Source organism: Schistocerca cancellata, chromosome 4 (genome assembly GCF_023864275.1).
Source record: "Schistocerca cancellata isolate TAMUIC-IGC-003103 chromosome 4, iqSchCanc2.1, whole genome shotgun sequence".
In the NCBI taxonomy this organism is placed as follows: domain Eukaryota; kingdom Metazoa; phylum Arthropoda; class Insecta; order Orthoptera; family Acrididae; genus Schistocerca; species Schistocerca cancellata.
The window spans coordinates 46,210,766-46,233,892 of NC_064629.1; positions in this window are offsets into that span (position 1 = coordinate 46,210,766).

Sequence of the window (23,127 nt, forward strand, 5' to 3'; positions counted from 1 at the left end):
ATCCGCGTAGGAACGTTTCTATTGGCATTTATTTATACACATAAGACGTCGTTAAACTACACTAATATCCAGCACCTATGTTTCTGCCACCAGTAGGATAGGAATGGTAGAAGTATGCACCTTATTTCAAACCAGCATAACACATCTTATGTGAAGGGCTACTTGAATTTTTCAGCGCTCATTTAACTTTAGGACTCTGTATATCAGAATGAACAAAAATGGACTTGTACCACTATAGAAATAAGCCCTTCCTGTGATCAACTCCATAACTGCGTGCGACCTTTGCACTGTCCGTCCGGAAACGCCGCCACTCGCAGCTATAGCCCAACGTGACGCCTCCACAGCCACTGCCGCTGTAACGCCACACTGCCGCCTCCTGAGATGAAATGTACGAGGATTCTCTTAATAGCGTGTCCAGCGTCAGCATCATACGAGTGTGGGGGAATAGCCAAAGGCTTCCACCGTACATGTCCATAGCAAGCAGTGATTGGAACTGACAGCTCTTTGTTCTAATCCTAACCGTTAAATAAAATCTAATACTCGGGAAAACGATATATATAAAACTTAACAAAACATACTGGAAACTATTTCCATCTCAGCAATCTGCAGTCTACATTCTGCGTACACTACCTGAGTAGAAGTAACCGGACACATTAATATGAGACGTGTACACTGAGGTGACAAAAGTCATGGGTTCGAGATATGCACATATACAGATGGCGACAGTATCTCGTACACAAGGTATAAAAGGGCAATGTATTAGCGCAGCTGTCATTTGTACAACGCGACTCATGTAACAAGGTTCCCGACGTGATTATGGTCGCACGGCTGGAATTAACAGATTTTGAATGTGGAGTGGTTGCTGGAGCAAGACACATGGGACATTCCGATTCGGAAATCGTTAGGGAGTTCAGGCATTACCTCTCACCACGGACAACGCAGTGGCCGACTGCCTTCACTTAACGACCGAGAGCAGCGAAGTTTCTCTACAGTTATCAGTGCTAACAGACAAGTAACATTGCGTGTAATAACCGCAGAAATGAATGAGGGACGTACGACGAATGTATCTGTTAGGACAGTGCCGCGAAAATGGTATAATGGGCTATGGCAGCAAACGACCGACACGAGTTCCTTTGCTAAGAGCTCGACATCGTCTACAGCGCCTCTCCTGGGCTCGTGACGATATTGGTTGGACCCTAGAGGACTGGGAAACCATGGCCTGGTCAGATGAATCCCGATTTCAGTTGCTATGAACTGATGGTGGGTTCGAGTGTGGTGCAGGCCCCACGAAGCCTTGATCCAGTATGTCAACAAGGCACTGTGCAATCTGGTGTTGGCTGCATAGTGGTGTGGGCTGTGTTTACGTGGAATGGACTGGGTTCTCTGATCCAATTGAACCGATCGTTGACTGGAAATGGTTATGTTTAGCTACTAGGACACCATTCGCAGCCATTCAAGAACTTCATGTTCACAAAAATACGATGGGATCGTCACTGGGCCACAGTTCTTTGCGATTAGTTTGAAGAACATTCTGGACAGATCGAAGGAATGATTTGGCCACCCTTATCACCCAACACGAATCGCATGAAGATTTATGGAGCATAATCGAGAGGTCAGTTCGTGCACAGTATGCTGCACCGTCAACACTTTCGCAATTATAAACGGCTATAGAGGCAGCATGGCTCAATATCTCTGCAGGAGACTTCCAAAGACTTGTTGAATCTATGAGACTTGGAGTTACAGCACTACACATGGCAAAAGAAGGTCCGACACGGTGTTAGGAGGTATCCCATGACTTTTGTCACCTCAGTATATATCGCCAATGCACTTCGAAGATGTGGCAAATCTACACTAAGAAGAGAGACTACTCTTCCTATCTACTGCTGTGTGGTACCGAATCACTACCAGATATGACTGACTAATGACATAAAAAAAAATTTCAAAGAAGGGAGGCTCATTTATGCATATCACGAAATGCATGATAGAGTGCTGGGGTTGACAATCTTAAGCCACATACGCCTGCACGCCATTCAGCAGATTATTTGCTTGACTGCACTGTTTCGTTTCAGCGCGTTAAAATACGAGTTTCGGGTCAGATTTGTGAATGGATTTAGCAACTTCGTAGCAGATGGAATTCAAATACACAGACGAAATCGACGGGTGCGTCCATAATACTATCTGCTCAAAAGTATCCATACACCGATTCGTGGATACTGATATCGATTAAACGCATCGCACCTCTTTGGATCTTGTCTGCACCTTTTATTAATCTGGCCCGGTAAGGCTCCCATGCTGACGAGTAATACTTAAAAATCGGTCCGTCAAGTTTTTGTAAGCCATCTCCTTCGTGGATGCATTACATTTCCTTAAGCTTTCTCCACTAAACCACAATATGGAATCTGATTTTTCTACTATTTACTTTGTGTAATCATTCCATTTCAGATCGCTGCAGATGGTTACTTCCAGATACTTTACGATTGCTATGTAGCAAAATAATGCAATACGTATTTCTTTGTGCCCAATTTCACTTTTATGGAGTAATAAACGCCCCGAAAGGTAATTTGGCACATTGGATTTGGAAGGAATATCTTTCAAGTGATGATACATAAAAAATGTTCCTCATATAAACGTTGATATGTAATTTATGTTCTTGAAAACAGTATAACTGAAAAATGATAACATTTGCTAGAACATGTTTTGAGGTGTGGGGTTGATCTGTTATTCTGTTATTCTGTGCAATGGATTAATCTGAGTTGTACCCTTTACCCTGTGGCTCCTGCAAGATGCAATTTCCACCCCCACACTACTACAGAAGTCAGACAGAGGCTCCTAACGTTCTAAAGAGAAATGCCTGAAAAACTTTCAGCAATAAATATCTTCTGGAGTCGTCCGCTGTAAGGAAATGACACAAAAATTCACAAAATTTCTTACGTAACTAGTGGGATACTTGGGTACTCGAGTAGTGCTAGTTAGTGCAAGAAAAACATGAAACTAACTAAATTCATTATTTATTTTGCAAAAATTCTGAGAAATCACAATGGCACTTTTAGTTGTGAATTGAACAAGTTATATCCTGGTTCTTTTCAGAATGTGAAGTTACCTCTCAAGGATAGGATTCGGTAATGAAATTTCTATACAAAGTTTAAGATGGTTGTTGACTTGGCAGAATGGCTGAGAGGCGCGCCTACTCAACTTGAATAATTATCCTTTAGAATGTTGCTAGTTATGGTCGAGGCTGTCGCGTGTGAAATGCAGTGAAGTGTTCTGTTGTGGAGGAAATATGGGGCTCGCAATAGCTGTAGCGCACAATACCGTAAGCTGCGATGACTGCTGTCTGCGCCGCTCGCTGCTGACAAATAAGATAACTCTCGTTCTATCTGGACTGACCTTCGCCAATCAAACTCTCCCTAAGCCTTGATGAAGTCAAGGATTCCTATTCGCCCCTAGTCTAACTATTGGCGTGGTACACTGGTCAAATAACCAGCCCACTGCGATGCCACTCAAAATTCGCTGGCAGCCGTTTAACTATAACTCTGTCCATTCACACCGCACAATAAGTGTGTCGGCCAACACAGTGAATAATGCTTAATCGCAAGCACTCAGTATAGAGTAGCACTTCGATTCGCTCTCGACAGAGGTGCTCTCCCAGTGAAGTACTGAGAAGAGATTTGTTCCTCGCTCCAAGAGCGACAACAGAACGGCGCCTGTCCACGCCAGACATGAAGGGGTATATCTTTCGGTCTCTTACATTATTCCTTCAGCTCAAGGCGTCACAAATATCGTCTGCCAATCAGCATTGCTCTTCTAAAATGGGAGAATGACCTTTCGTTTAAGGCAGGGGTGGGCAAACGCTGCACGTGGCTCATGAGCACACGGCGCTGCACGTGTGCTGCTCGCATGCAATCGTCGAACGGGACAGTGCCGACAGCCTGCAGGTTGCGGCAGTGTAGTACCAGGCTAAGCTACGGATGGTGAAGCGAAGCGACCACCACGTAGTGAACGTTGTATTTCAATAACCGGAAAATGCAGAGTGAATCAAGGAAACGGAGAATTGGAGATTTGCTATCTTTTAAAAAGGAATGGGAGAATCATTTGGCTCTGTGGAAAAACGTGAAAATTGGAAATGTATAATATGTGACAGTGTTGTCGCTGGTGAGCGGAAGTTTAATATTGAACGCCATTATACTAAATTTCAGTATGTTGCCGTTCTTAGTGCAATAAAAGAGGAATTTCTCAAGCGATTTGGGGATATATCTTACTTATCCCAAGGTTTTGAATAGTTCTCGAGAGAATCTGGTTTCTGTAGATGATATTCATCTCAGTTTTCAAATGGAATTAATAGATCTACAGTGTAATTCTCGTCTGAGAGACAAGTTTCTTTTGGCAAGACGTGTAATAGATTTTTATCACGACTTTCCACAGCAAGAGTTTCGTCTCCATCGTGAAGCCTTGAAGATAGTCAATGTTGGGCTTGACATACTTTTGTGAGAGATTTTTTTCTGTTATGAAAATTAATAAGTCTCGGTTAAGAGCAAACATCAGTAATGAAAATTTACGTAACTGTTTGCGTTTGCAGAAATTTTGTTCCAGACATTAAACGTATTGTAAACTCCACCTGTGATAATTAAATAAATCGTATCATAGGTAATAGGTACTCTTTCAAACCATGATTTCTGTCAAGCACTCCTACTAACTTTATTCCTTCATTTAATAAAGTAGGCCAGGAAACAAAACGCATTACAGAGGAAGAAGCGGAGAGACGGTATGGTGGGGAGAGGTGAGAAGCGGGTGGCCAGCTTGCCCCTATGTGCACGCAGAACACCTGTTAACTGCACACGTGCATGTGCACCGCACACGTGCAGAATTCCTGCCCGCCCCTGGTTTAAGGCGACCAATCTGGAAACCTGTAGCATTGGCGTTTGGCGTTAGCTGTCTCCCTGTGAAAATCTCTGAAACTGCGTGCTATGTGTAAAGTGTGCGTAGGCTGGCCGCTCCCACACAATGTAGCGGAATTTGCTTTTAAGCCGAACACTGGGTTTTTCCCCCTTTCACTCATGCCCACACTGTCCGCTACAGGGGCGGTCACCGGCCGACATAGGCTGGCTCGTCCTCTGAAGGGACCGGAGTCCCGTTGTGCAGTTTCTCTCCCGAACTAATAGCTTCTGTGACCATCGTGTCTGGAATGTATATGTGTACGCCAGCCTCGAGTATTTCGACCACACTGCCCTTACTTGTTAATTGCATATCGTTTACATGAATTCATACAACATTGACTTTATCTTATCGAGTTTGGGTTCGAATGAAGCGTCTTGATGTGCGGAATATGATTGTGAGGGCAGAATACGTAAGCAATGAAGGTCAGGAACCACGACGTCTTACAATGTATTAGTGAATCTTTCAAGGTACAGTCGTGCTCACAAGTATCCGAACGACCTGAATTGCATTTCACCTGATTCGCATGCAACCCACATAACGCAGCTGTATAGCAGGTCCTCTAATCACTCCTCGCTACAGTCGTTTGACTATTGATAATGGTTCCAACAAGTCACCACTAGAAAACACTGCTCTGTATCGCAATAACTCAAGGTGTAAAGTAATGCCAAGGTACTACAAATATCAGGGAACCCCTTATCACAGATAAGACTGTCCTTAAGGCTTGTAAGCTCACATTTATTACAATAAATGACATACCTGAAATGTTACCTACCGGCCGGAGTGGCCAAGCGGTTCTAGGCGCTTCAGTCTGGAACTGCGCGACCGCTACGGTCGCAGGTTCGAATCCTGCCTCGTGCATGGATGTGTGTGATGTCCTTTGGTTAGTTAGGTTTAAGTAGTTCTAAGTTCTAGGGGACTGATGACCTCAGCTGTTAAGTCCCATAGTGCTCAGAGCCATTCTGAACCATTTGAAATGTTACCACTCTCATTATTACGTCAGATAAGTAATGCACGTAGTAAGTTCGTAGTATTCATAATTTCCTCTTTAAAGTAACATACCGTACTTACTGTTTAACGCAAAATGACATTAAAAATTTAAGTTGTTCCCGAGCAGCTAGTTCAGAATATGTATGAAATTCAAATGGCATGGCGAACCGTCTCGTTCTGCATATGGATTCAAACCCTGGTCCTGCAGACTAAGCAAAGACTTCGTGTATGACGGAAACTAACAGTCACTCCTGACTAGGCATACAGAGAGTAATATACCTCCATTTTAGACAGTATCAGTTAGCAAATATTAACTTTAAATTACATAACGTAAACATTTTTAACGGGTGCGAATTCCTACCCAGCATCTATCGTCCTTATTAACGAACTACGAGAGATGTTAAATATTGCTTCTTCACAAGTAACTTACTTGAAATGCCATGAGAATAAAGCTATGTGTTGGACAGGGTTCGAACCCAGAACCTAATCGGATTGTTATCGAAACGCAATCAACTGTAACATATCGCATTTTCTCGGCAGTTGCTAGATGTTTTAACTGAAATGACGAGACGAAACATTAATTTTTCCCTTCCCAGGACTCCAACCTGGAACCTATTGCTGTTATATTCTAGAGAAAACGAACGTTAAATATTGGTTTGTTACACCAGCCGTGGCGTGTGTGCATGTTTGAGCCAGAAACAATATGACGAAGAGTTCAGCGCTGACTGGGAACCGAACGCCACACATATCGTTCTTGCCTGCACACAAAGAGACGCCAGCTGCCAAATTTTCCTCCACCAGCAGCTCGGAATAACAACCTTGAACTTACAGTGATCTCGCAAATAGTTCTGTGTATCACTGGGCGTCAAAAACGTCAGATATCGTTAGTGTTGACAACGAATGAAAATACATCAAAAACCTAAATTATTATCCACCGCCAGAAAGGTGTTCTCATGCTAGAGCTTGATAATACATAATGAAAACTATAGTGCCAGGCCAGGATTCGAACCCATTCACGCGCAATATGTGGAGATGTTGAGGAATCTGCAGTTTTGAACAAACAAGAAGTTGTAGCCGAGCTGTATTGTCACGAATGGGTCAAATTTAGCGTTAAGGGTGGTTTGAGTTGCATTCCCAGTTCAGAACCAATTTGATCGACATACAGAAGCTCAAGTAAAAGATGGAATAAGTGTCCTGTGACCGTACATAGCGTTTGTTTCGTCACTAGAAATAAATAACTAGTATAAGGAAGGTTACTGCTGATAGAGTTTGTACGTGACACGACTCCTGACTTTATTGGTTCAAAAATCGTTCAGATGGCTGTGAGCACTATGGGACTTAACATCTGAGGTCATCAGTCCCCTAGAGCTTAGAACTACTTAAACCTAACTAACCTATGGATATCACACACATCCATGCCCGAGGCAGTATTCGAACCTGCGACCGTAGCGGTCACGAGGTTCCAGACTGAAGCGCCTATAACGGCACGGCCACACCGGCCGTTCCTGACTTTATTGTGGTTCAACCTAACGTCTGCTTGGTAGAGAAGGAATATCATGTTTAACGTGAATTTCAGACCACAATGCTATTATACCTTCTTCACTTGGCTTAGCCAGAAGAGAATAGAATCTGTCTCTCCTTATCAAAAAACATCAGCAGAAGTTGGAATCGAACCCAGACCATGAGTAGGTGAACCAATCGTCAATTCAAAACTCCACCAAATCACACAGAACTGCCAACAGTGTAGGATGCAGAAATTGAAATAGGAAGTGTTCCTTTCCAATTGAGCTACTCTATTCCGGTGTCTTTTTGTTGAAAACGTCGTGCAGTGCAAAAGAGAAGCTGTAACTGTCTGTCTTTCAGAAGTTATCAGTCTAATGCAACTTTGAACATAATTCTCTCCACTTCTCAACCAAAAGTAGTCGCATGTGAAATAAGGGCTAACTTCTGCGACATTTTGTTCTGTTCAGGTTTAATACACGGCCAGGCAGTAGATGCATCTCGAAACTTTTGTATTATGTATGGGGAGAGCGAATCGCGCCAAAATACGACAGAATGGTATTTTCTACATTAACTGTCGTGTGGTAGTGGCAATTTGTTCTTCATCAAACCTTGTTTGACAGCTTTAATTCAGAACAAGTTTTCTACTTGCATGTAATCAATTATTGTCAGACTGTTATAGAAATCATCAGAGAATTCGCATGTATCGTAAGTTTTTCACAATTGCACTATAAGCCGAAAGTATTTTCTTGCGATTTCCTTATCGATGTTTCATCTGACTGCTTGTAGCTCTTTCACAGAAGGGATAAAAACGTTGCAGTTAGGGAGACTGGAAACACAAACCTTCACAGACGCATTTTACGTGTGAGCACCATACCACAGACCTACGGAAGATGCATAAGTCTGTAACACCTTTTACAAGGTCAATAATGACTAGAACTCATAAACCGCTATTTAAAGGACGAGATTAGCTGCGATTTTTCTGGGCTGAAAACGATAAATTTACAATCTTTTGTTACACCTCAAGCGATAGTAACTCAGATTATCCAAAGGAAATGACAGGAAAAATCAACTGAACTTTGTGGCTAAATTCCGTGCACACCAGGAAGAAACTTGTCGATCACAGAATTGCCAAACATATCTTGCCTTGTTTCCAAATCTCAATTACGTTACCAGCAGGAAGAAGACGAACCGATGTGATCCCACAGCGGACTGGGAAGTGACCATAGCTGGCGTCTCAAAGACGCGGCTGCTGCGGCCAGGAAAACGTAATCCGTCTGATTCACATTTCTGTAACTAGGTTTAGTGATCGGAGCGTAGTTACTAATAATACTCAGAACTGACTGAAAACTAAGCATCATAAATCAGTGTGTGTGTTTGTGTGTGTGTGTGTGTGTGTGTGTGAGAGAGAGAGAGAGAGAGAGAGAGAGGAAGAGAGAGAGAGAGGAGGGAAAAGAGAGAAGACAGCGAGAGATAAAAAATAAATGAGATAGAAAGTAAAAAATTGTTGTAAAGAAATTGAATCATGGTATGTAAAGAAATCTTTCATTAAAATGACACGTTCCACATCATTAAGAAATGTCATATTCATAATCTATGGAACATGTACTGATCTAATCATATCATATTGCTGACTAGGCATGAAGAGGCATGAATTACCGAAATTTTCGCCAATATCAGTAACGAAATCTAAACTTGAAAATAAAAGACGACTGTTTTTGTAATTAACCGGGACTCCTATTAAGACCCTTTCGTTCCTATTAACTAACCACGAAAGATGTCTGATATGCCTCCATTCAGAAGTAACAAAATGTGCATGCATTTAAATGTGAAGCGCATGATGTGAAGTTCTCTGACGGAGATACGAACCCAAAACGTAATCGGATTGCTAACTAAGTAAAATCAAATGTTGCATATCGGTTTTTCTTACCATCTGCTAGGTGTTTCAATCCAAAATATCGATACAAATTTTTGTCCTGAGTGACAATCGAACAGCACACATACCGTCCTTCTTTATCATCCACGAATACAGCTTAAGTATCAATTGCTTACTCACCAAGAGTAAGATGTGTGCGTGTTTGACCAGAAATAACGACACCTGATTGCGATTGTTGGCAACACATGAACAGACATTAGAAATGCATGTTAATTTTCACTAGCAGGCCGGTGTGCACGTGATAGGCCTTGAAATGAAATTATGACTACTTTTGCACTGGGTCCGGATTCCGACCTTTATACTTACCTTTGGAGGAAACCTAGAGAAGATTGCAGTCTTGGGAAAAGGAACGACATTATTGAACTACAGTATTCTGTTCCGAGAGATTCAGATCCTCGAAAGAGGAGATACGAACTAGAAACACAGTCCAGCACCAAATTTTTCAACCTCTGTACTTCAATCAAGTACCAGTAAAGCAAGAGCTCTGTTCCATTAAATTGCTATCGGTTCATCAAATAAATAAAATTTCTGAGTCAAGTAAGTTTACTGGCGACAGTATTTCTGTTTACCATGACTTCCGCCTGTGTCATTTCCCAACGAAAACCGGCTCTGCCCAGTTGGTAATGAAGAAACGTGATGTTTAATGCGGATTCTGGATTATAACATGTTTCTCTTGAGGTTACCAGAGGTAAAGGAAATCTATTAGTGCCTCTTAAAAGTAAATGCCTGAACCCACGCGTTGCACCTGTGATAGTTCGGTCCACCAGACCACTGTAGCCTTATTTCCCAGCCCCAGGGGTGTGCCGTAACGGACGATGTGCTTAGCTTACATAGCCTCGATGTGAAGCCATTTTGAAATTTTCACTAATTCAGCAAATTTCTTAGTTCGAGAAAATCCACTGTGAAGTGTGAATTTACTGGATAATTCGATTATTACCGTCATTATTACTTTCATTTTCTTCATACCGCTGCTGGAACGCATGTGCTTGAAGATTATTTAATGTGTTTTGGTCGTTATCGAAGTAGTTGCCCAAGAAGAGGTTCTTTCCCTTTTCATGCAAATATCAAACATCAGCAATTACTCATAGATTACATTAAAACTAAAATAATTGATGAAGACGTTACTTGATAACAAAAACGAGCTGCCTTTCTTCATTTACTTGCGCCTAGAAATGGCTGTCGAATACTGACAAACTAAAAGCCAAGGGATCTTACTGCCTTCCGATATACGTCAATGTCAGTTCTTCCATATGATTTGGTCGACGTGACCTGTTTGAAGTTGTGTATGACAGAGAATGTTTTAGAAAAACAGTTGTTTTCTTTTGCAATAAACAGAAAGATTTTCATTCTAAGCTATCCAAGCTGAAAATTTTTGCAATATTAGTTCAGATGTAATATTCGCTTCTATAACGTAGGAAAGTATTTCACAGTTGCAAAATCCCTCATCCGACTCATTGACGTTACACTTAATCGCTGACCATAAATTCTAGCTCAGAGTGACACCAATTTAACTAACCTAATGTAGTGAAGACTGTTTGCCAGTGCTCTATCTCACCGGAAAATATGCAATTCACTCATTGGGCTCCAATAGTACACTGTAACAGTAATTTCTGTGTGTATGCAATGCATACGGATTGTAGAATTTAGTGGTGCTCTCTCTTCACTTCTGTACACAATATGCCTGACGTAACGGGCTCTTTACCATCACAGGACCTGGGCAGTGCAACATCATACTGAGAACAGTAGTGTGCTTGTACTGACAACCTCACTGTTCGTTTTAGCTGATTTTGTAATCATTTAAATAAAACTACATGACCTTTCAGTGGGAGACATTTCGTCCCCCTTTTCCTTCTGTGAAATTTGTCTGTAAGCTTTTTGTCTTCCATCCAGCGAAATCCGGCAGAGTACGGCCAGTAAACGATTCACAAACCACGATTTAGTGCGATTAAGACGACTTCTTTAAACAGTGTCGTAGCTGAAGGAATTTAGTTTCTTCTTAAACCTTCTTATGCAGCAACGTTCACAGATATCTAAAATACGAAAAGCTCTTTGTCCAGGTACGAAGGTTCTAAAACAAACTTCCCATAGTTTGTGTCAGGTTGATCTTTTCGTCTGATAGCACCGGTATCTACTGCCTTTGTGTGTTATTGCTCGGTGTTCAAAAAGCAAAATATTTATGAGTGCTACCACGAGGTATTAGAACGAGGTCGCAAGAAGGCTAACGAATTGTAATCAAAGTACACTGAGACGCCAATTTGTCTGTCGTCGTGGTGTTAAGTAGACAGAAATAGTTGGGTATTATTGCCTGCATCACCGGCATCCCATTGTTGTCTTCTCTTACTGAGATTTTCATATTACTCTGGACACAAGACACCGAGATAAATGTGTATATTCTCCGTGACGAAACATCCCACATTCCAGTCATCCTGATCCATTCGTTACGTGTATCGGCAGCAGTGAGTGATAGGAAATCTGTTGTATGGTGGCGAATAACAATAACAATGGTAGTAATAACAAATCAGTAATGTAGGACGTTTACTGCATTACAGACAATTGTTAACGATTAACAAAGTAACCAAGAAAGGCTGAGTATTTAATTGTCGCTCTGCATAGGTATTCTTACCACTTTGTTACTGAATTCTGTTCTGGTTGTTTGCAGAGAGAAAAGAAAGAACACTGTATCCATACATGTCGCTAGTGCGAGATACTACCTATCAACTATCCTTGCTTTACATCACGAGACGAACATGGCGTCACCGAGCTGATATTTGAAATACATTTATGTTTTTTCTCTCTGTCTCTCTTTCTCTTTTTATTTTTATTTTTTATTTTCTGATGAAAGCATCGAGAAGCGCGAGTAATAAGAAGTAGGTATACAATCTATTTACAGTTATTTTCATCGGGATACATAATGCAAAAATACACCTTTTAAGTTATTATTGCGTAATTCCAATTATTGACAGTCTATTCGTGAACTTGCTCGGGTTCAGTGGGGTGAAACCTATCACAGAAGCAAGCAAAACACAAATATTTCTTGCACCATGCGCAACACACGAACAAAATCTCGCTGCACTGACGTGTTGTCCAATATATTGCTCGGAAAACATATCTGATTAATTTTGCTAAATACAGCTCTATCAGATATCAATTTGGATGCGTACCAAGTGTATAAAAGTGTATCTTGAAATATGGACAAAGGCACATAGAGGTATTCGACTGAAACATAGCCATGACCAAGATTGTAACTGGGGTCGACAGCATCGTCGTCTACCGCCTTGACAACTCGAACGGTGACAGTGCTCGGCCGGTTACTTACGTTTACTGCTATCAAAGCTACAGCATGAAAACACAAAAATGTTAATAACCCGAATATCATTAACATTGGAACCCATAGTAAAGTAATGCAGTCATCAATCGGAAAATTGTTTTGAACACCACAGAGCTTTAATAGGCACGGTCTTGTTGGAGATGGTGTGACATTGCTTTCTTTCGACCTTTGAGCTGACTTACCTAGCCAGTTAATAGGGTAACCTACACTTTAACGTGGCTTTCGGACCACTGTGCAACTTGGCATTTTTCACATCAACAAACACTGCTGCCGTTGCGCGTAATGAATGGATCAGGATGACTGGAATGTGGGATGTTTCGTCACGGAGAATATACACATTTATCTCGGCGTCTTGTGTTCAGGGTAATATGAAAATCTCAGTAAGAGAAGACGACAACGGGATGCCAGTGATGCAGGCAATAATATCCAACTATTTCTGCCGACTTAACACCATGACGACAGACAAATTGGCGTCTCGACCTCGTTCTAATACCTCGTGGGAGCAGGCATAATATTATGTTTTTTGAACACCGAGCAATAACACACAAAGATAGTAGATGGAAGGATACAAAGAAACAATCAGACTCATGGGTGTGGATCCATTTCATCATTAGAAGACTAAACAGGAGGGAAACATTACGAAAGCAATGAATACGCTGGTTAGTATACATTATTTGTGTAGATCTGAAGATGAAAAAGCGCAGATCTGCACAATGTCCGCATCTGAAACACTTTAGTTTCTGTCTTAATGGGCATGATTTTTAGTTTCTTCTCTTCTGAATTTTCAAATAAATTTATTATTACGTGGCACAGAATAATTACTTAATTGTGTTTCTTATAGTTTCCATTCGCATCAACATTTTTCTGCATTCTCGTGCAATTAATGAAATTCTACTTGTATGATCACAAGACTGCACATAGATGCAATCGATTTCGAGGTGCAAAGTGTTTGTTATCTTACTTTTCGTGACAGGTTGGCAAAGTTGATTTCCAAAGAATTTTTATTGTACTGAAATAATTTTTTGTCACAAAGTAACAAGGTGTTTTATTCGTATATATTTTGTGGGAAACTGTAATCGTGATGGAAGATTATACACCTGAATGTTTCACATAACTGGTAGGAGAAAATCCTGCATATTAACCAAACCCCACGCCTCCTCTCCATATCCTCCTATGACACCTGCACGGGATTCTCCTCGCATACCGCTACAGAGCTGTTCCTAGCACAGCTGGGAATTGGCAACATCGTCACAAACTTTTGGCAACACTGTGACGGTGCAATCACTTCTGCGTATGGTACTGAATTGACTCTTTGACATTCCCTTTCCATTTGAATGACTCATGCTATATAATACTCATGTAAGGTAAGACATTGAGACTGAATATTCAATTTTTTGGCTAAAGAAATGCTATTCTTCACGTAAGTGACAACTTTTATCATCTTTCATGATGCGTTATGAGGCTGAGCGACCAATACCATGATGAGAATGGCATGCTGGCAGCAGTGTGTCCATAGCCCTGTGGTACTGCTTGTGTCTCTTGTCCCAATGGCTCAATGAGTCGTCAGTTCTAACCGTGGTAGGGGAGAGCGTGTGTGAGCTTTCTTCTGATTTATTTTATGGAGCTACAAATTTCCAGAAAAAATGCTGTAACGAAATCGGAAGAAAACCTTTACACATCAAGTCCTCTTGGTAGCTTGACTAAGTAAGTTGTGTCAATGGTCATAGATCTCGGCTTTTTGACTGCCAAGCTGCTTCACAATACAAGCGTCTCTGAAGAAATTCGAATCGACCGTCAACGATACGAATTTCAATATTGTTCTTCACTTAAGACTCACATGCCAGGGTGATAAGTATGAAGGAAATGAAGCTTTTGATTACTATAGGGCCTCTATGCTAAATTTCCACAGTAGCAATTAGGAACTCTCTGCAGACATTTGCTAACAGCGGCTCTAACAACTTGCTTCTTCTCTGGGTAGCTCCGAATATGGGCAATTTTGTCGCCTTAAATCCAACTGAATATTTTAAATATCACTTCTGAGCAGCGTTCACTTCTCCATTAATTAATGTATGGTCCTCAAAACAAGCAATTTGCCTGAGTAGCTATAGAGTAAGTTATGAAAGGTATTGACATAATGTTTTGCATCAATTTACCGTAGGGAATAAAAGAAAGAAACCAAACACATTACATTGCATTTATGCTCTATGCCTTGACTAACATATATGAATCCATGACAAAAATAAATTATTTGAATAATCTTCTGTGAAAGGAAAAAGAACAGGATAGGACACTTTAATTATAGCGCACTCGATCAGACACAATGAAATTAATTCTGTGCCACACTGATATATTGCATACTAGTGCAATAAAATACTCACCAAATAAAAACGGTTTTGTGTCTCCACTGTTATCGAGTGTGAAACACAAATTGTAGACAGATTTTATGGGTCACCACTCAACAACATAAAAGCATTTTACACCGTGGAGAGTGATGAGTGGAGCTACCGTTGGCAGAAGACGAGGCAGCGCAATGCCTCAGCTCCTGCCGGTGGGCAGTAAACGGGTCCCAAGAACTCCGACGCACGTGGTGTTCAGAGGCAGATGGTCCGCCAAGAAATCTCTCGCTAAAATATTGCTGAACCAAACTATTATTACCAATGTGACAGAAAGCGAAATACTTTGTAGATTCGCTTGAAATACACTCAGAGCTTCAGCACCGAGAGGAAAGAGGCGATAAAAATTTTGTCAACGTGTGCTTTCGGTTGCTAGACGTCGTATTAGCTACTCTCGCGTTTTACCTCAGGACTACGGTCGTATTCAAGAGTGATGGACTCAGACTGGAGTCAAGACTTCCTCCGGGAAGCGCCGCAATCTACAATGCTCCCAGATGGAGCATATTGCCGGACATAGAATTCTTAGGGGAGCACGACTCTACTCTCCACTTTACGTGAACGACGCGGCGGTCAATTTTTTTGTCTAAGACTGTATCTACAACACATATTGCACGCTGAAGACCCAGAAGAATTAACGAAACAAAATTAGTTTATGAGAGCAACGTTAGCTACAGCGTTCGAAGTACTTATAGTATTGTACATGTGTCTGTAAATGCCTTCCAATGCCCACTCAAGGCAGACAAGGATACACAGTCTAGCTTCAATATTATAAATAAGCCTCAGTTTGTGGATGAACTCAGACTTAGGCTGATAATCATTTTGAATATTTAGCAGTATTGTGCCCATTGGTGTTAAACTCGTTTTCAACCAATGATTCCCACAGCTACAGGAACACTACTTGTGATACCTCTTAGACATAATACTTACGCAGTGCTATCAGACGAAAAGATCAACCTGACACAAACTGTGGGAAGATTGTTTTTCAACCTTTGTACCTGGGTAATGAGCTTTTCCTATTTTAGATATCTGTGAACGTTGCTGCATAAGACGATTTAAGAAGAAACTAAATTCCTTCAGCTACAACAATGTTTAAAGAAATCTTAGTTTTTGAATCATTTACTGGCCGTACTCTGCCGCATTTCGCTGGTTGGAAGGCAAAAAGCTTACAGACAAATTTCACAGAAGGAAAAGGGGGACGAAATGTCACCCACTGGAAGGTCATGTTATTTTACTTAAATAATCACAGAACCAGCTAAAACGAACAGTGAGGTTGTCAGTATAAGCACATTACTGTTGACGGTATGATGTTGCGCTGCCCAGGTCCTGTGATGATAAAGTGCCCGTTACGTCAGGCATATTGTATACAGAAGTGAAGAGAGAGCACCACTAAATTCTACAATCCGTATGCATTGCATACACACAGTAATTACTGTTACAGAGTAATAATGGAGCCCAATGAGTGAATTGCATATTTTCCGGTGAGGAAGTGCACTGGCAAAAAGTCTGCACCGCATTAGGTTACTTATACTGGGCCGGCCGGTGTGGCCGAGAGGTTCTAGGCGCTTCAGTCTGGAACCGCGCGACCGCTACGGTCGCAGGTTCGAATCATGCCTCGGGCATGGATATGTGTGATGCCCTTAGGTTAGTTAGATTTAGGTAGTTCGAAGTTCTAGGGGACTGATGACCTCAGATGTTAAGTACCATAGTTCTCAGAGCCATTTGACCCATTTGAACTTAAACTGGTGTCGCTCTGAGCTAGAATTTATGGTCAGCGACTAAGTGTATTGTCAATGTGTCGGATGCAGGTTTTGCAACTGAGAAATACTTTCCTACATTATGGAAGCGAATATTACATTTGAACTAATATTGCGAAAATTTTCAACGTGGATACCTCAGAATGAAAATCTTTCTGTTTATTGCAAAGGAAAACAATTCATTTTCTAAAACATTCTCTGCCATACACAACTTGAAACAAGTCACGTCGACCAAATCATATGGAAGAACTTATAGCGACGTATATCGGAAAGCAGTAAGATCCCTTGGCTTTTGGTTGTCAGTATTAGACAGCCATTTCTAGGCGCAAGTAAATGAAGAAAGGCAACTCGTTTTTGTTATCAAGTAACGTCTTCATAAATTACTTTAGTTTGAATGTGATCTACCTGATGTTGGACATGAACATGAAAAGGCTTCTGTAGACAGGGAAAGAACCTCTTCTTGGGCAACAACCTCTAGAATGACAAAAAGGCTTTAAATGATCTTCAAGTACATGTGTTCCAGCAGCGGTATGAGGAAAATGAAAGTAATAATGACGGTAATAATCGAATTATCCAGTAAATTCACACTTCACAGCGGATTTTCTCGAACTAAGGAATTTGCTGAATTAGTGAAAATTTCAAAATGGCTTCACATCGAGGCTATGTAAGCTAAGAACATCATCCGTTACGGCACACCCCTGGGGCGGGAAATGAGGCTACAGTGGTCTGGTGGAACGAACTATCACAGGTGCAACGCGTGGGTTCAGTCATTTACTTTTAAGAGGCACTAATAGATTTCCTTTACCTCTGGTAACCTAAAGGGGCTCTGAGCACTATGGGACTTAACATCTATGGTCATCAGTCCCCTAGAACTTAGAACTACTTAAACCTAACTAACCTAAGGACAGCACACAACACCCAGCCATCACGAAGCAGAGAAAATCCCTGACCCCGACGGGAATCGAATCCGGAAACCCTGGCGTGGGAAGCGAGAACGCTACCGCACGACCACGAGATGCGGGCGTAACCTCAAGAGAAAGATGTCATAATCCAGAATCCACATTAAACATCACGTTTCTTCATTACCAACTGGGCAGAGCCGGTTTTCGTTGGGAAATGACACAGGCGGAAGTCATGGTAAGCAGAAATACTGTCGCCAGTAAACTTATTTGATTCGAAAATTTTATTTATTTGATGAACCGATAGCCATTTAATGAAACAGAGCTCTTATTTTACTGGTACTTGATTGAACTACAGAGGCTGAAAAATTTGGTGATGGACTGTGTTTCTAGTTCGTATCTCCTCTTTCGAAGATCTGAATCTCTCGGAACAGTATAGTTCAATCATTTCGTTCCTTTTCCCAAGACTGCAATCTTCTCTAGGTCCCCTCCAAAGGGAAGTATGTGGGCCCGAATCCAGATCCAGTGCAAAAGAAAAACCGATATGTAACACTTGATTTTACGTAGTTAACGATCCGATTACGTGTTGGGTTCGTATCTCCGTCAGAGAAAATCACATCATGCGCTTCACCTTTAAATGCATGCACATTTTGTTAATTCTGAATGGAGGCATATCAGACATCTTTCGTGGTTAATTAACAGGGACGAAAGGGTCTTAATAGGAGTCCCGACTAATTACAAAAACAGGCGGCCTTTATTTTCAAGTTTAGATTTCGTTACTGATATTGGCGAAAATTTCGGTAATTCATGCCTCTTCATGCCTAGTCAGCAATATGATATGATTAGATCAGTACATGTTCCATAGATTATGAACATGACATTTCTTAATGATGTGGAACGTGTCATTTTAATGAAAGATTTCTTTACATACCATGATTCAATTTCTTTACAACAATTTTTTACTTCCTATCTCATTTTTTTTTATCTCTCGCTGTCTTCTCTCTTCTCCCTCCTCTCTCTCTTCCTCTCTCTCTCTCTCTCTCTCTCACTCTCTCTCTCTCTCTCTCTCTCTCTCTCTCTCTCTCTCTCTCTCTCTCTCTCTCTCACACACACACACACACACACACACACACAAACACACACACTGATTTATGATGCTTAGTTTTCAGTCAGTTCTGAGTATTATTAGTAACTACGCTCCGATCACTAAACCTAGTTATAGAAATGTGAATCAGACGGATTACGTTTTCCTGGCCGTAGCAGCCGCGTCTTTGAGACGCCAGCTATGGTCACTTCCCAGTCCGCTGTGGGGTCACATCGGTTCGTCTTCTTCCTGCTGGTAACGTAAGTAAGATTTGGCAACAAGGCAAAGCCTCAAAGTTCAGTTGATTTTTCCTGTCATTTCCATTGAATAATCTGAGTTATTATCGTTTGAGGTGCAACAAAAGATTGTAAATTTTTCGTTTTCATCCCAGGAAAGTCGTTGCACGTGAAAATCGCAGCTAATCTCGTAGTTTAAATAACGATTTACGAGTTTTAGTCACTATTGGCCTTGTAAAAGGTGTCATAGACATACACATCTTCCCTAGCTCTCTGTTAACGTGCTGACCTGTATAAAGCGTCTGTGAGGGTTTTCCTAACTGCAACGTTTTTATCCTTTCTGTGAAAGGGCTAGAAGCAGCCTGGTCAAACATCGATAAGAAAATCGCAAGAAAATACTTTCGTCTCATAGTGCAATGGTGAAAAACTTACAAAATAATGGTTCAAATGGCTCTGAGCACTATGGGACTTAACAGCTGTGGCCATCAGTCCCCTAGAACTTAGAACTACTTAAACCTAACTAACCTAAGGACATCACACACTTCCATGCCCGAGGCAGGATGCGAACCTGCGACCGTAGCAGTCGCGCAGTTCCGGACTGCGCGCCTAGAATCGCGAGACCACTGCGGCCGGCTGAAAAACTTACAATGCTGCACAACAGGTAACGCTTTTTTCCGCTGCTGAGAAGCAAATTTTGGGTTTCTAGATTTTTTAGTGTTGTTAAAACAGCAGTAAACATGAGAGAGAAATTAATCATCAACGATATATGCGAATTCTCTGATGTTATCTATAACAGTCTGACAATGATTGATTACATGCATGTAGAAAACTTGTTCTGAATTAAAGCTGTCAAACAAGGTTTGATGAAGAACAAAATGCCACTACCACACGACAGTTAATGTAGAAAATACCTTTCTGATGTATTTTCTCACGATGTGCTCTCCCCATACATAATACAAAAGTTTCGAGATGCATCTACTGCCTGGCCGTGTATTAAACCTGAAAAGAACAAAATGTCGCAGAAGTTAGCCCTTTTTCCACATGCGACTACTTTGGGTTGAGAAGTGAAGAGAATTATGTTCAAAGTTCCATTACACTGATAACTTCTGAAAGAGAGCTTTTCTTTTGCACTGCACGACGTTTTCAACAAACAGACACCGGAATAGAGTAGCTCAAGTGGAAAGGAACACTTATTATTTCAATTTCTGCATCCTACACTATTGGCAGTTCTGTGTGATTTGGTGGTGTATTGAATTGATGATTGGTTCACCTACTCATGGTCTGGGTTCGATTCCAACTTCTGCTGATGTTTTTTGATAAGTAAAGACAGATTCTATTCTCTTCTGGCTACGCCAAGTGTAGAAGGTATAATAGCATTGTAGTCTGAAATTCACGTTAAACATGATATTCCTTCTCTAGCAGGTAGACGTGAGGTTGAACCACAATAAAGTCTGGAGTCGTGTCACGTAGAAGCTCTATCAGCAGTTATCTTTCTTATACTAGTTATTTATCTCTAGTGGCGTAACAAACGCTAAGTAGGGTCACAGGGCAATTATTCCATCTTTTATTTGAGCTTCTGTATGTCGATCAAATTGGTTCTGAACTGGGAATGCAACTCAAACCACCCTTAACGCTAAATTTGACCCATTCGTGACAATACAGCTCGGCTACAACTTCTTGTTTGTTCAAAACTGCAGATTCCTCAACATCTCAACATATTGCGCGTGAATGGGTTCGAATCCTTGCCTGGCACTATAGTTTTCATTATGTATTATCAAGCTCTAGCATGAGAACACCTATCTCCTGGTGGACAATAATTTAGGTTTTTAATGTATTCTCATTCGTTGTCAACACTAACGATATCTGACGTTTTTGACGCCCAGTGAGACACAGAACTATTTGCGAGATCACTGTAAGTTCAAGGATGTTATTCCGAGCTGCTGGTGGAGAAAAATTCGGTAGCTGACGTCTCTTTGTGTGCTGTCAACAATATGTGTGGGGTTCGGTTCCGAGCCAGCACTGAACTCTTCGTCGTATTATTTCTGGCTCAAACATGCTCACATGTCGCTGCAGGTGTAACAAACCCATATTTAACATTCGTTTTCTCTAGAATATAACAGCGATAGGTTCCAGGTCGGAGTCCTGGGAAGGGAAAAATTAATGTTTCGTCTCGTCATTTCAGTTAAAACATCTAGCTACTGCCGAGAAAATGCGATATGTCACAGTTGATTGTGCTTCGATAACAATCCGATTAGGTTCTGGGTTCGAATCCCTGTCCAACACAAAGCTCTATTCTCATGGCATTTCAAGTAAGTTACTTGTGAAGAAACAATATTTAATATCTCTCGTAGTTCGTTAATAAGGACAATAGATGCTGGGTAGGAATTCGCGTCCGTTAAAAATGTTTACGTTATGTAATTTAAAGTTGATATTTGCTAACTGATACTGTCTAAAATGGAGGTATATTACTCTCTGTATGCCTAGTCAGGAGTGACTGTTAGTTTCCGTCAGTCACGAAGTCTTTGCTTAGTCTGCTTGACCTGGGTTTGAATCCATATGCAGAACGAGACGTTTCGCCATGCCATTTGAAGTTCATACATATTCTCAAATAGCTGTTCGGGAATAACTTAAATTTATAATGTCATTTTGTGTTAAACAGTAAGTACGGTATGTTACTTTGAAGAGGAAATCATGAATAGGACGAACTTACTACGTGCATTACCTGTCTGACGTAATAATGAGAGTGGTAACATTTCAGGTATGTCATTTATTGTAATAAATGTGAGCTTACAAGCCTTAAGGACAGTCTTATCTGTGATAAGGGGTTCCCTGATATTTGTAGTACCTTGGTATTACTTTACGCCTTGAGGTATTGCGATACAGAGCAGTGTTTTCTAGTGGTGACTTGTTGGAACCATTTTCAATATCAAACGACTGTAGCGAGGAGTGATTAGAGGACCTGCTATACAGCTGCGTTATGTGAGTTGCATGCGAATCAGGTGAAATGCAATTCAGGTCGTTCGGATACTTTTGAGCACGACTGTACATACATTCATGAGTAATAAAGCTCGTCTCTGAAATTCCGTTTTTGGAAAATAAGTTGTACACAATATTCTCTCAAAGTATTTTCAACATACCAAATTAAAGTATCTAAAGATTCATTATTAGTCTAGACTTTTATTTTACTTATATTTGTTTTATGTTTTAAACTGTTATTTTACGTTTTATATTACGCTTTTGTGTTTTAGTTTACCGTTTTAGTTTACCGTTTTAGTTTACCGTTTTACATCCTTGTATTTTGTTAATTGAAAATAATAAGTAACTCATTATTATGGTGCAAAATCATTACAATAATGTCCGCCCCCTGTAGCTGAGTGGTCAGCGCGACGGAACGTCAATCCTAAGGGCCCGGGTTCGATTCCCGGCTGGGTCGGAGATTTTCTCCTCTTAGGGACTGGTGTTGTCCTAATCATCATCATTTCATCCCCATCGACGCGCAAGTCGCCGAAGTGGCGTCAAATCGAAAGACTTGCACCCGGCGAACAGTCTACCCGACGGGAGGCCCTAGTCACTCGACATTTACATTTATATATAACAATAATGATAATCTGTGAAAGATCACTTAAAAAATAACGTTTTCTTAGACCTTGTTGCCGTGCGGTTCTAGGCGCTGCAGTCTGGAACCGCGTGACCGCTACCGTCGCAGGTTCGACTCCTGCCTCGTTAGGTTTAGTACTTCTAAGTTCTAGGGGACAGATGACCTCAGCAGTTATGTCCCATAGTGCTCAGAGCCATTTGAACCATCTTACACAGCGCTTATAAAATAAACGAAATTTCTTAAAATAGTGCACTCGCCAGCGATCATAACATAAACCAAAATTCAGCAGGATTTCAAATTGTCCCTGGTGGCTCTTGACTCTCTAAATATCCTGATTTGTATCAGGGGTATTTCAGTACACTGTTAAGCATTGCGAAGAGAGTTGATTGTGAACTAATGACTGCAGCTTGATTATATTGTTTCTCAATGGGAGACTGACATCATTATGATACACCAGACCTAGATCTGAAAACCTTC